At 37.6% G+C, this 14297-nt stretch overlaps 1 protein-coding gene and 1 non-coding gene across 5 annotated transcripts in view; one reads left to right on the forward strand and one right to left on the reverse strand.

Moving 5' to 3' along the window:
* Zcchc7 (zinc finger CCHC-type containing 7) overlaps positions 1 to 14297 on the forward strand; it is a 182291-nt gene that overhangs the window by 102789 nt on the left and 65205 nt on the right. The window lies entirely within an intron of this gene.
* On the reverse strand, positions 1048 to 1179 carry LOC129675383 (small nucleolar RNA SNORA17). Its single transcript, XR_008719922.1, has one exon. It is a non-coding gene; the product is annotated as a small nucleolar RNA SNORA17 (small nucleolar RNA).

Consider the following 14297-nt stretch of genomic DNA (forward strand, 5'->3'; position numbering starts at 1 on the left):
GGGAGGGGGGCGCTCAGCTCTCCTTTGCCCATGTCATGATTCAGCAGATAAGTAGTGGGCCAGCTCTCCCATGTTCATGTCCCTGGGGCTGGCTCCCCCACACTCCTCCTACAAGGGTCAGCTCTACTGTGCTGTGTAAGCAAGGTGCAGGGCCCACTCTTCTGAGTGATGCAGCTGTTGAGGGGCTGGGCCATCTCACCTGCTTGCATGACCTTACGGCCAGGTCTCCTGCCTGCAAGTGGTAAGCGGAGAGGAGAGTATCTCTTTCTTGTCCATGCCACTGCAAGGGAGACGATTCTGCCACACTAGTATCTTTGGGAGCCAGCTCACCTGCAACTCTCACAGTGTGCAGGGTGGCTCTCCCTAGTACTGCAGCTCTCATGCCCTGAAGGCCAGCTCTCCCATGATGCCCAGGTGAGGGGTGGGGCCAGTTCTGCACACCCCTTAGACATTAACATGATCCTGGGCAGCAGCCTACACCAGACATCTGCCTGGCCTTTGGTGATAACGGACCTCTACTGCTTCAGGGCTACAAATGCAGCCATGACCCCTCAGTGGCAGCATAGGCTAGGACCCCACCATGGTCACAGATGGCATCACCAACTAGTCTCATCTGGCTTCAGTGCTGCCTCTCTTTGTTTTACCCTCATCCTTCTGTTTCTCTTTCTCTCTTTATTTTTCCATCACTTACTTATTCCTCTTAGAGGTGCTTGGGGTCTGTGAGTGTCTAGGGTTGTCTCAGGATTGCTATGCCCTTTTTTGGGCCTTATGGTGCTATGCAGGGGTCATCTTGGCCATGGTCTGCCTGCCCCAAGGCCTGTGTGGTACCAGTCCAGTCTTCTCCAACTCACTCCTCTCCCAGGGCCCTCAGTTTCAGGTGGTACTCTTCTAGTGTCTGGCTTGCTCCTGGCCCGCACTGGTGCTTGTCTTAGACTAACTCTCTGTCCAAGGGCCCTGGTGCCTGGCTGGTGGTTGTCTCAGGCTAGCTCCCTGTCTGGGCCTCCTGGCACCTAACTGGTGGTTATCTCAGGCTCACTTTCTTCAGAGAATATTAGGCTACTAATCATTCGTATGTTCATAGGTCAGAACACTCAGCATAGACATAGCCTTTCCTCCCTGCCACCTACTGACACACATGGGACACACAGCAGCCGTACCTGGAAGGCTTCAAGGGGCAGATTAAATTTTATTTTTAATGTGCGAAAAAACTTGGTGTTTAATTCTTACCTTAAAAAAAAAAAAAAAAACTAGAAAGCTCATTAGAATTTTGAGCTTCTTAGGCTCTTTCTTAGGAATATCAGTTATTTTAATTTTTTTTAGATTTATTTTCTTTTATATGTATGAATGTTTTGGTCTGTGTATCAGGCCTGGTGCTTGTGGAAGTCAGAAGAGGGCATCAACCCCTGGAACTTGAGGTTGTGAGCCACCATGTGGGTGTTGGGAACCAAACCCTAGACTTCTACAGGAGTAAGTGTTTTGTTTCATTTTTAATTAATTTATTTGTTTTGTTTTTTTTGAGTCAGAGTTTCTCTCTGTAGCCTTGGCTGTCCTGAACTCACTTTGTAGACCATACTGGCCTCAAACTCACAGAGATTCACCTGTCTCTGCTACTTACGCCCAGGTTGGAATAAGTCTTCTTAACCAGAGAACCATCTCTCCAGCTCCAGAATATCAGTTATTTTTCAAAAACACTATCTGAGGAATGATCCTGTCTATGTGGTTTCACATTATAGAATATAAGATAGGACAGTAAAACAGCCAAAATCATTGGGATTTATCCACATTCAGAAGGGCAAACCAATAGACAGGGATTTATTAACTATTTATAAAAGCATAAAATATTTCTACCTACTTCCAGAAATACTACATACATGAAATTAAAAGTATCAAAATAATTAAAGTAGGTATGCACATAAACAGTGATTTAAATAATCAGTGATACTAATCAAAGCACTACCATTGTTAGTCCCTTGTACCTGGTATAGAGAGATCCTGCAGATATGCTTATATTTTTACATTTGCCAACATTAGTCACTTATAATCAGTTACTTTGGGAAAAATATGAATAGCTGAGTAGGCATTAATTAGATAAGCATGATAATACTGTAATATGAATCCATTTGTTATCTTTCATGTGGTTCTAGCACTTTGTCTTAATTCATTTTATTAAGACTTATAAATGACACATGGTAGGTTTTAGAATCTAAATAATACAGAAATAAAGACATCAAGTTCTTTGCTAGCCACATAGATTTAAAATATAATATTTATATCAAAGAATAAAACATTAAATCAAAGAAAAAAAATGTAATGTTTTATTCTTTGATAATTTATTATGGGTTATAATCATACCCACCCTCTGCTTCCATCCTCTACTCCTGGCAGAGCTGTTGGAACTTGGGCAACTTACCAATGGTCAGATACCCAAAGAATAATGTCTCTCCTTTCCATCAGTTGTCAATAGCAAAGCCAGGAGTGGGGCCTTGTGAGTCCCTCACCAATGCTGGAATTTTGACTAGCTTGAACTTGGGTAGGGCAGGTAACTACAGTTGATTTGAGTTCATGAGTGCATTAGCCAAGTCATAGCCATCTTCTGACTTTTACATTTTTTTCCATCTTCACTTCTGTAATATTCTATGTGTCTTGAGTGGGTTGACTTAGATGTTCCATGTAGAATACTCAGAGGATTCAGTCAATTATTTTCAGTCACTTATGACCAGTTATGAGTCACTGCATTAACTGTTAGCCCTGTGAAAAATGGTTTCTCTGACAAAGGTTGAGAACAGCAAAGTTCTATGGGCATGAACATAAATACTTGAAAGGCTGTTTGACAGTATGATCATTTAGCAAAACAACAATTTTTTGTTGTTTTGTTGATTTTCCTGTAGGGCCAACGAACTCCCCTGCCATGGGCTTTTGATCAAGTTTACAGAACCAGGCATCAATTTCTTCCTGTGGAGCAGACCTCAATCCAGTCAGAAAGCAGTAGGTTATTTCTTTAACTGTGGTGCCACTCTTAACACCAGTGTGTAGTTCTCACTAGCTCAATTGAGCGATGCTAGTTACATATTTTCTCCTTTGGTAGCCTGCATAGTAGCACAGGTGCATAGCCAGCAGAGAGGAAGTTTCCATTAGTTCCAGCTTGATTTCTCTGTATACTGCAACAAAAGTATGTGATAGCTTCAGCAACTGTGTCTTATCTAGTTGTCAGCCACATTCTTAATAGTGGTAAGTGAATTGTCTTAAGGTCTTTGTAAATCTCTAAATTCATGCATATCACTATTTTCTTACTCTTCTTTTCCTGCATGTAGTGTGTATTTCCTTCCAACAACCTGTTGAGATCATCTCTACCAATGACGTTTTTTTCAAATTAAATTTTATTTTATCCTATGTGAATGAGTGTTTTGCTTAAATATGTGTTTGTGCACCACATGAATGTCTCATGCCCAAGGAGGCCGTAGGTAGGCATCAGATTCTTGGGAACTAGTTTTACGGAGGGTTGCGAATTACCACGGAAGGGCTGGGAATAGAACCTGTGTCATCTGGATGAATAACCACTGCTCTTAAGCACTGAGCCATCTCTTCAGCCACACAAGTAACTTTTTTTAAAAAAAAAACATCACTTTTGGTGTGTGTGTAGGAAGAACTCAAAGGGGTGTCAGATTCCCTGGAACTAGAGTTACAGTTGTGAGCTGCCTGATGTGGTGCTAGGAATAGAACTCAAATCCTTTGCAAGAACAACTGAGCCATGTCTCTGCCGCCCCCCCCCCCCCCCGCAGAGATGACTTTAAGGCTTATCATTTTCTTAAAGAAACAGTTTTCATCATTTGCGTGATGATACTATAATCAGATGCCATTACCAACTAACTAGATTTACTGCAAAACTTCCAAACACCTGCATAACATTCCCTTCAGGTTGATAAATCACCAAAATTTTTAGAAACTGTCATAGATTTGAGGTCTTTGTTTTTCTTTCCAGATTGTTGAAAACACGTGGTAACTATGAGCCAGCAGCCTAAAGTAGTGATCTTTAGTCCGAGAACATTTGGTAGTCTTGAGTCTGTTTCTTCAAGTTCAAATCTGTTTTCATAATGATACTAAAAGTTATTAACCTTCTTCCTGTGTTGGCAAAAGCAGAGATAATTAAACCTGCTGGCTCTTTTGCCCAAATCAAGACAGTTGCATCAGATCTTACTAGAAATAATCATTATGCTCATTATTTCTCTACATAGTTCCTCCCCCACCTCCCAAAAAAGACCTGTTCTTGATGAAGCTTTTTTATTTCTTATTTAAAAGCCGGTTGTGGTGCTAGACTTTTGAAATCCTAAAACTCAAGAATACCAAGGCAGGAGTATTCAAGGCCAGCCTCAATTATATATTTTCCAGGCCAGCCTGGTCTACATGTGACCCTGTCTAAAAACAACAAAGAAGAAACTTATTAAATCTCAATACTTCATTGCACTTTTAAAATATTCTGTAAGCGGAAATGGAAGTATGAAGTATAGTTCAGTAAACCAGTATTTTCATGTAAATATATAAAGTTATGCATGAATATGTTAATCCCTACTCAGAAGGTTTCTGGGAAAGTTGAAAAAAAAAAAAAAGACTTGGAATATTAAGGAAGACAAGGAGGTAGTTTACTTTGAACATTTACATTTGCCACCAGCCGTTCAAATATTGATTCTGCAAGGATCTGCAGTTGGAGTTCTGTTCATCTGTTTCAGCAGGTAAAAGAGTATATGCTCTTTTAGAGTAGGGAAGTCCAGAAGATAATTCAGAGTTCTTATCGTATGCATCTTGAGCTGTTGTGTACAACTGAATCTCCTGTTTTCCTTACCTGCTACAAAGCTAACCAGTTTACTTCTCCATGTAGCTGCTAGAACCTTACCTTCCTAGGGGCCTCCTTGAAAAGCTTTATCTTGTTTTTCGTTGGGATCTTTCCTTTCATTTTCACAAGTGAAAAATCTAAAGTGTAAAGTTTCAAATTTCATATCATAACTTAAACACCATATCCTGAAAAGAATAAGATTCATGGGCATCTTATTCCTTTTTCAAAGAATTGGCATCAGTTTATCCTCCTGTTAAAGAAGAAAGTTTTTAAAATATTTTTTTGATGTGTAAGCACATGGGCTTATGGATACCAGAAGCCAGCTATCTTCCTTTACTTGCTCCCAGAGTCTCCTGTTGAACCTGGACATTAGCTGTCCACTTTGACAAGAGTGGCCGGCAGGCAAGAATCGTGGCTCTGCCTCCCCAGCACCTGGCTTTGGATCTGTATTCTAGGATATCAGACTCAGATCCTTGTGCTTATACAGCCCTTTACTCAGTGATCCGTCTCTCAGGCCTGAGAAATAACTTTGCTTCAGCCTTCAAAGATGCTTAATGAGGAGTGGACACCTGTGAGAGATAGGCTAATGAGTGAAACAGAAGATGCCAGGGGGATGAGTGAGTCTGCTCTAAGGCTCTGAATTCCATCTTGTCTAGCATTATCAGCAAAGACTTTTTTTTACAGACATGAACGGACAAAATAGGACTTTGAGCCTAAAGGGTCAACAAATTGAGGCAGATAAATACCAGACTAGGCCAGTCAGTGAAGTTTGATTCCTCTTCTACCACCATAGAGTTGATGGAAATCTGAGATTGTGTTCAGTGGTTATTCTTTGTTTGCTCTGGCATTGCTGGGATGTTGAACATCATCTGCATGGGAGCTCAATGTTGCTAGTAGAACCCGTAAATGGTGTAGATGCCGACATCCATTGCTAGAAGAGATCCACATAATCTCTGGCATCTCTTTGCCAGCTTCGATTCTGAGTGTTGTAACTGGTTTTTGTTGTTACTGTTTTGTTTTGTATTTCAAGACAGTGTCCTATGGCCCTGGCTGTCCTTGAACTTGTGATCTTCTGTGTCTGCTTCTCCAGTACTAGAATTTAGACACCTGGCATTATCATTAGCAGTTTACAAGGTATATTTTTACTGTGACAATAAGGTTATCAATAGATTCTTTAAGTTTATTATGCTAGACTTTTATGCACTTGAAAGCCTTATCAAAACCATTTTATCATCACTCTTTATTTCTACCATTTCTTTCATGTTTCCCAACATGGGGGTGTCTGTTCTAGGAGCTCACCATTGTTAATCTTAGTTATTATTTCTTTAACCTGTCAGTGTTGATATAGTTATGGCAGCATACATGATGTAGAATAGCTGCATCATGAATTTTTCTCCCCTATAATATTCCTACCTTCTCCTCCCAAGATTTTGTCTTGTTTTTTTGTTTGTTTGTTTGTCTGTCTTTGTTTTGGTGGGAGATTTAGTCTCCTTTCTATGTACTTGTTGCCAAATCAACTCAAAATTTATTTTTCATTGCTTAAATCTCTTCCCAATGTGGTTAAACCTTTTAGGGTTTGTCCAAATTACTATTTTTGGAGACTTCCCCCCAATTTATCTTCTATATTAACTATCATAGGATGTCATTCTGTAACTTTTTCTTTTCTTTATTTCTTTTCTTTTTTTTTTTTTTTTTTTAAGGGACTCACTAGTTAGACCAACCTGACCTGGAACTCACAGAGGTACATCCCCTTTCCTGCCTCCTGAGTTCTGATTAATCACAATGCCCAGCCAATCCCCCCCCCTTTTTTTTAACCCTAGTGATTGCACATTCTGCAGTGGCATTGTTTCTGTCGCTTAGATCTGATTTCATTTCTTTCCTTCCTCATTTTTATAAAACTTATCTCTAATGTCTTGAGAGGAGATACATATATGTAGTTCTTTATGGGACCTAAGATCAGAATGTAGAGTATGTTATCAGAACATACATAAATTCTATAGATATCAAAGTAATAAAGGACAATTCTTTGAGAATAATGAAGGAAGTTACCTGAGGCAGTGTGTGGAAAGTTGGGATTTGAGGATGGACAGAAATGTGCTAGGTTGGCAAAACCATAAGATCTCTTAACATGGTCATGAAGCCAAGAGTATGGGAGTATCAGAAGACAATGTGTTTAAAGATTCCAACCTCATTTGCAGTAAGATATTGGCTGGTCCTAAAATTATAAGTATTACAGGGTTGTAGCTAATGTTCTAGGCAGTAGTTTTAAATGAAAATTATTGCAGTTTAAAGGGCACAAAAGACCAGGTAACAGTGTAATGGAGGGTATCTGATCCTTTCCATATCTTTTGTTTTAACCCCAAAATTATGGAGATTCTGTGTGAGCTAAAGTGCCCTGTCTGATAGAAGTTTTCAAGAAACTTGTCTAGGATAATTACAGATTGGATAAGATATAATGGCTGGCTGAATATCGATCTATAAGTCAAGATGATTTTGAGCTAATTTGGGGATAGTATAGGTTGGAAAGAAAAGAAACATAAATGTTTAAGAAAGGAGGCACTCAGAATCTGGGTTATAAGTTTTACAGATGGAAACTGAGATAGCCAGAAGTTCTGGGGATATAGTCAAGGACAGAATTGTTAAGATGTAGTTTTTCTTTAAAGCTGGCTCTGGAAAATAGAGGAGTTTAGCAGGATAAGAGCCAACCATTGAGAAAAAAACTATGGGATTTAGCTCCCCTGGTTGGGGCTGGTTATTATAACTTGAGGGATACAGTGTAGCAAAATGAAAATGCTGGACCCTTGCTTAAAAAGCAAGATTCAGGTCTCATAATTTTGTATAATATAGCAAATACTTTATAACTGTGATATTTTGATGAATTATTAATATTCTTTTTTTTTCTTTCTGCAAATCTATTTCTCACATCATCAAGCTTTATTCTTCAGGCAACTTTATTTTAATTAGCATAAAGTAATGTTAGTCACTTTTAGCAAACCAAGTTTACAATTTTTTTTTATGATTTTTAACTTATCTTTCAGATTTTTTTTAACTTTGTGTATGAGTGGTGCGTGTGTCTGTGTCTGTGTCCTTAGTGTCTGTGGAAAATTCTCTGGATGTAAAGGAATGAATGGTTCTATGTAGGTACTAGGAACCAAACCTGGGTCCTATGCAACAGCTCTAAGTGCTCGTAACAACTAAGCCAACTCTCCAAGATTCTCGATTATTCAGTGGTATTTAAGTACTTCCTCTGTCGTAACTTAGAAGCCATGCATGAAGTCATATGATTTCTTGATTTATATGTAATTCAGAATAATTTCTTGATTCATCCTGTCATGCTATCTTCAATTTAAAAATTGACTTCCTTGATAATTAGTTCAATTGAAACCAAATACAGAAAGTATTGTATCAGATACTATTCTCTTTCATTTGTTTGTTCATCTGTATTTACTTCACAATGTGCAACTTAAAAACAAACAACTAGAGATTGTAAGTCCTTTCCTGAATTCTGTTGAGTCCCCAGCATGCTGTGTCCTTTTATGTACTTGTACTTTGCAATGGCCTGGTGCCTGAGTGCTAGCAATTCCTGTTTTGGTAGGTTTGCACATAGAGTTAGGATGGGCTCCAGGGAAAGCTGGCTTTCTACTGCGTATACTCAGTAAAATGCCACACTTCTTTCCTGAGTCATGAGCACTGGTCCAGGTTTAACTCTACATCTTGAGGGCCTATGATGGCCTCTAATTACCCTAGGTGTGCATATTTGAGCCAGGCCAATTGTTTGATGCATTTTCAGACACCTTACCTGTTCCTTGTACTCATGTTCCACTGTTCTGTTGTTGGTTAGAAAGGCCAAGTTCAGAGATAAAATTATCAACAATTCAAGCTACCAGCAACACAGCATTTTGTCTCACAAAATACCTTGGTTGGAAGGAAACCCTGTATAATCCTCAAGTTGCATGCTCAGTAAGCTAGCCTTGCCTGCTTATCCATGAGAATAAAGTATGCAGGCTGCTAAACTGCCCTTAAAGGGCTTTATGGACACTGAGGTCCCTAGCACTGTAGTGGGTTAAGCTGATATTCTAAGAGCCTGGCCTTTGATAGGAAGTTGAAATTACTTAAAATAATTTTGCCTCATTTTGTTATATATTGTTACTTACCTTTAAAATTATTTGAGTTGCATTATCTCTGACCTCTCTTTAGTTAAAAAACGGGATTCAACCGTGGATTTTTATAATTATTGTTTAGCTCTGCCCCAAGGCTGTTTGACTATATTCATTTATAGCCTACTTGTCCTCAGTGCTAGAGACTAGAGTTTTATCCATTGTTTATGCTTCTCCCCAACCCTTAATCTTGTGCCTATGTCAGAAAGAGTCTTAAAGACTCAAACCAAGATATATGTCTTCTATTCATAATTTTTCCTTTTTAAAGACTCAACAGTTTTTTTTTTTAGAAGCTTCTCTATTGAACGGAGTTTTCCCTTGTTAACATTGGTAGAGTTTGAAGCAGTGAGTGGATACAAAAGCAAAGAAGACAAGGTTACCCTGGGCCACTGCTCTGCTTCCTGGAAACCACATTCAGTGTTATAAAATGATATCATCACTGAAGTAGGGTTGCAACTCCTGCTTTCATTCTTCCCTTATCCCGTTACCCTTAAACAGAGATATACTTCAGAATTTGGTAACTAATGTTTCAGAAGGTCAAGATATGAGCTGCTGTGTCCTTAGGGTAGCCTGGTGGGGTCCGGAGTTTCCTGGGCTTGTGGGTTGATTGTAACTGACTAAAATGTCCTCATCATTTTATCTTAATGTATTGTTTAAACTTCATTTTGTTTGAATCCTAAGACATAAAAAAGAATTGGAAGTACGGCCTTAAACTTCAAATTTAAAATTCACAAGAAAATGAAATTCTATATTTAAGCAGTAACTAGGTTTTATATACTTAAACAGTAACTTTTTAACTATATTTAATCATTGTTTGTTTTGTTTTCATAGTATTTATATTTGTATTTAAGGCAAGCATTAAAGTTGTACACTGATGGAGATGAACATTGAGAGACTTATAGTCAAATAGCTTTGCTCCTGGTTTGTCATAAGAACCAGAGCTGTTATAAGAGAAGAATTGCAGACAAATGACTAGGCAAGTATAATAGTGCACAGTTGTAACCTCAGCATTCTAAGGTAGATCTAGGAAAACTATGAGTCCCAGGCCAGTTGGTGCTACACTAGACCCTGTATCAAAAAGAAAAATTAGCAAATTGAGTACTTGTCTGTCTCCTGGCATTAGGAAAGAAAGTCTGGTCTGGTTAAGGGTATAGCTGCTCTATTTGATTGTTGTTTTGACAATGGAAATGTTAAGGTTATGTCAACAACATAGCTTATAAACAGAATCTGTGCTGATAAGTGAAATCCAAGAAAAATGTCAAGCTTTGAAATGTATTCATAAAAGGAGGTTGTGTCCCCAACCCCACAAATCCACTGATATATAGGATAGGTCTGACTTGATCATGTTCATTGTATATGTTGCATTTATTTTGGGAAAGAGTTTAGATAAGTGAAAATTTACATAAACTGAGAACTTATTTTCAAAAAGAGTACTATCGTAAATGATAGTAAATGTCTATTATTGATCATAGGACTATAATTCTAGCTCTTGTATGTTTACATTTGTCAGAGAGCAGGAACTTTAGCATCATTTTATGAGTTCCAGGGTACATGTCAGAAGTATTTCTTATTAGCTTGTTGTTGTAATGGCTTGTGCTGTTATTATTTTGTCTGTGGCTTAAACTTTTTAGTGGCAGTATCTTTCTCATTAATTCAAAATAAGTGGAATATCCCCTTGATGGCAAAGAAAGATTCACATTTTAAAGAATTCTCTTGCAGCTGTAGTGGTGAGCTGCCCTCTCCTGGTCATCTGTGCCATATAGAACTCCCAGTGGGGCCTAAAGGAGATCAGGCATATGGCCAGGTTGGTGGTAGATGTATTGTCTTAGATACCAACATTATCCTATCTTATGATTCTAGTATAAAGCGCTGTTTGGTGCCTTATAACAACCTCTTTAAAAAGACGTTGACAGAAAAGATAATGAGCCATCTTTTTCTCTTGGACATGTTCTTGTCATCATTCCTTGCACATGAAAATTGTGTGCATTGCTTCAACCTTAACTGTATTGTATATGCTGTCTTTTTTTACCCAATTGTTAAGGTTTGTTCCTTAATATGACTATGTCTCTAGAGAAAATAAAGATTTTCCAAAAGGTGGATTTTTGTAGGTGGATTCCCCATAGTGTTCTTTTTTTGGAAGATATTCTTACATATTTTCTTAAGAAATTCTTACATGCTTTCTTAAAAGATAGGCATAAAAGTTTCAGTTTCCTGATGCATATGAGTTGACTAGTAGTTCTTAAAACCAGTTCTTAAGGATTTTTTATTCTAAATTATTAATGTCTTATTTCTTACCAGCCTATCTGTAACTTATTTTATACTTTGGCGTTATGGACCTATGAGAGTAATATCAGTTAATGTACTTTAAAAAAAACAATGCCAGAGTGTTGATAAGAATTCATTTTAGAATTTTATTTTCTCACTGAAAATAGCAAATTAGCATTAATTTTTTTTTTTTTTACTTACTAAGAATTCCTTAGACTTTGTGTTCATGTTTTTAAAATGTAAGAAAAGAAAAACAAGATATAATAGTTTTTGTTGCATTTTTCCGGTAAAATTCATAGTTTGCCATTGGTTAATATTTCTATGAATTGTAAAAAAAATGTTTTTATGATTACTTTATTTCTGAAGTTCATATACATTTTAATAATTTAGTCTATCTCTCTATTATAGTTCAACTGCTGACACAAACACTAGGGAACTTTAGACCTTTTGGGGGATATTTTATCTCTCGAGTTTTGTTTTGCACTTGGAAATTTTTTATTAAGCATGTGTGTCTGCATGTGTGCATGCACATGGAGGTCAGAGGACAGCTTGTGGGAGTCCACCATCTAGGCCTCCGGGATCAGATTCCAAACAGCAAACACCTTTACCTGCTGGGCTGTCTCATTGTCCCTACTTGGCAAATCACACTTGAAGACTGAATGTAAGAACTATTTAGGATATTTGGATTTCCCCACCCCAACCCCAGGAATTGCATAGGAGTTTTCTCAGTTTCAACTTAAAAACAGAAAACACAGTCAGTTAGCTTTGTTCTTAGAAATTTTAAAACCATAATCAGTACTTGAAAATTCTTTGTGAAGCAAAATACTGAAAGTATAGCTTCTAAACAGAAAACTTCAAAACTACACATAAAAAATGTGCAAAGGGATCTCTTCACAGCAGGGACTGGGCAGTGTCCCTTAACCCTCCCAGTCAGTCTGCTTTTACCTAAGGGTTTATTACAGCTAGCACCCAAATGGACAAACAAAACTGAAGATTTCTTAATTGAATGCATTCTCAACACTTACAAAAGCTTAGTAATAATATCTCTGCCATTGGTGAGGAAGGTAATAAGGTATTTTAATACCTGACATGAGCCCCTCCTGTGCCACTTCCTAGTGATATAGAAATAATGGAAAAGATGCCATTTTCCTACAAAATGGAAATATATTTAACATCATCATAACATATTAAATTATATTGTAAAATATACCACAATAAAATGGTATTATTTGCAAATTAAATGCTCTTGATTCTTTTAAACCAATGTCAAGTCAGACTTAATGGAAGGCCTTACTTTTCTCCTCAAAATAACAATTACTTTTCTGTGTCAAATCTGTTTTTTGATGGATATTTTTAACTTGTCAGTTCTGGTGAAAAACAGGGACTGATATAACTTTGATTCATTCTTCTGCATTTTCTATTGTGCAGACCATAGCATGATTTAAATATTTCTAATTTTCTCATTAAATTTTGCTTATTCCTGATAAGAATAGAAAAGTCTGTATTTAATGCATCAGTATTTATTTCGCCAGTTTTCTTGCCCTATATTTCTGGATACGTTTCTTCATAAGTACAGGGGTAGCACCAAAATGTTAGTTCCTTTGTAGGAAGTAGGAGCCCTGCATATATGTACAATGTTTTCTCTGATCCTCCCCATGGTAGTTAAAGTTGAACCTTCTAGGGAGAAAGAAATTTTGCTTGAAAAGCCATGCTTAAAGCCATGTATTTGAGGTGTAAGACCAGGCTCTTTTAATGTCTGGGAGTTATCTTATATTTTGATCTGTGTTTTTTTGCATTTGAGAGTGTGTTTGTGCCTTTGTGTATGTATGTGGCAGTAGAGAGGAGAGGATAAATTTGGTAGCCTAGGAAACCTGTATCCCATCAGGAGGAAAACAGATGTTCTTCCTCCTGGTAAGGAACTGCAGCTATCCAGTTAGCAATTAGGAACCTCTTCTTAAATAATACTCTTGAGACAGGATCTTTCAACAGACAGGAGCAAGAATCAGATGACTTTTCCTCCCTGCATGGGACCGAATGCTTTTAACACTTGTCCTCATGCCTTCAGACAAAATAAATAAATAAAAATTGAAGTAGGTTGATGTACCATTTTGAGTCATACCTAATAGGACTAAAATATTTTATTTTTAGAATTGTTAATAGGAGGCCTAATTAAAGACCATGAAGTGTTCTCTACTGGACGCCAGCATTCCCAGTCCAGTCAGCTCCAAACCATCAGTTATTTCTAGCCATGTTCTTATATACAGGTTTCTGGTTTTAAATTGTTTCACTGAAATGATATTGTCAAATTCTGCATATGTTTGTGTAAAATGAATGAAGAAAGAACCTGCACCTTTATCTTTCCCAACTGTTAACCTTTACTGTTTTATCTAGACTAATTAGAATCATAATCTGTTTACCTTGTCATCTTGGCTGTTTCAGCTCTTTTCACAATGCTGTACAACTGACTTTTTAAAGTAAGTCTCGACGTGGCTTTGCTTTTTTTTTATAACTGTTCCATTGTCTGTAAAATGATGAATAGTCTATTTACCCTAGAGTTGAAGCCCCATGGTAATCTTGCCCTGTCTGTTTTTCCTGTCCATGCTACGTACTCACTCTCAGGCACAAAGTGGTATTCAGCCTCCATACTGAACACCATACAGTGGCACTACTGTCTCCTCTTATCCTCAAATCAAATCTCTCTTTTGGAGCTATGGTCTTTCTCATCCCCTTTTCAAATCTCTACACATTGAATTCCTATGTTTTCTTCAGAATTTATTATAATTTTAGACCTATATTTTAAGGTCAGAATTTGGAAGAAAAGAAACTATACTTCCAACATCCTTGTATAGAGCAAAGAAACTGAAGAGCACTTTAACACCATCACCACCACCCTGCCTTTAACTGCAAAAGGTTTAATAACCAAGTGCACTTTGGTAGTTCACCCAAGAGACTAAAAGTCCTGCCAAATACCAATGTTTTTACGTAAACTTTCATCGCCATATTTAGGTAAGTGATGGTATGGCCCAAATGTTTAAAGGCAATCTGTG

The sequence above is a fragment of the Psammomys obesus genome, unplaced genomic scaffold, assembly GCF_907164565.1.
Source record: "Psammomys obesus unplaced genomic scaffold, mPsaObe1.curated_primary_1811, whole genome shotgun sequence".
Lineage (NCBI taxonomy): Eukaryota > Metazoa > Chordata > Mammalia > Rodentia > Muridae > Psammomys > Psammomys obesus.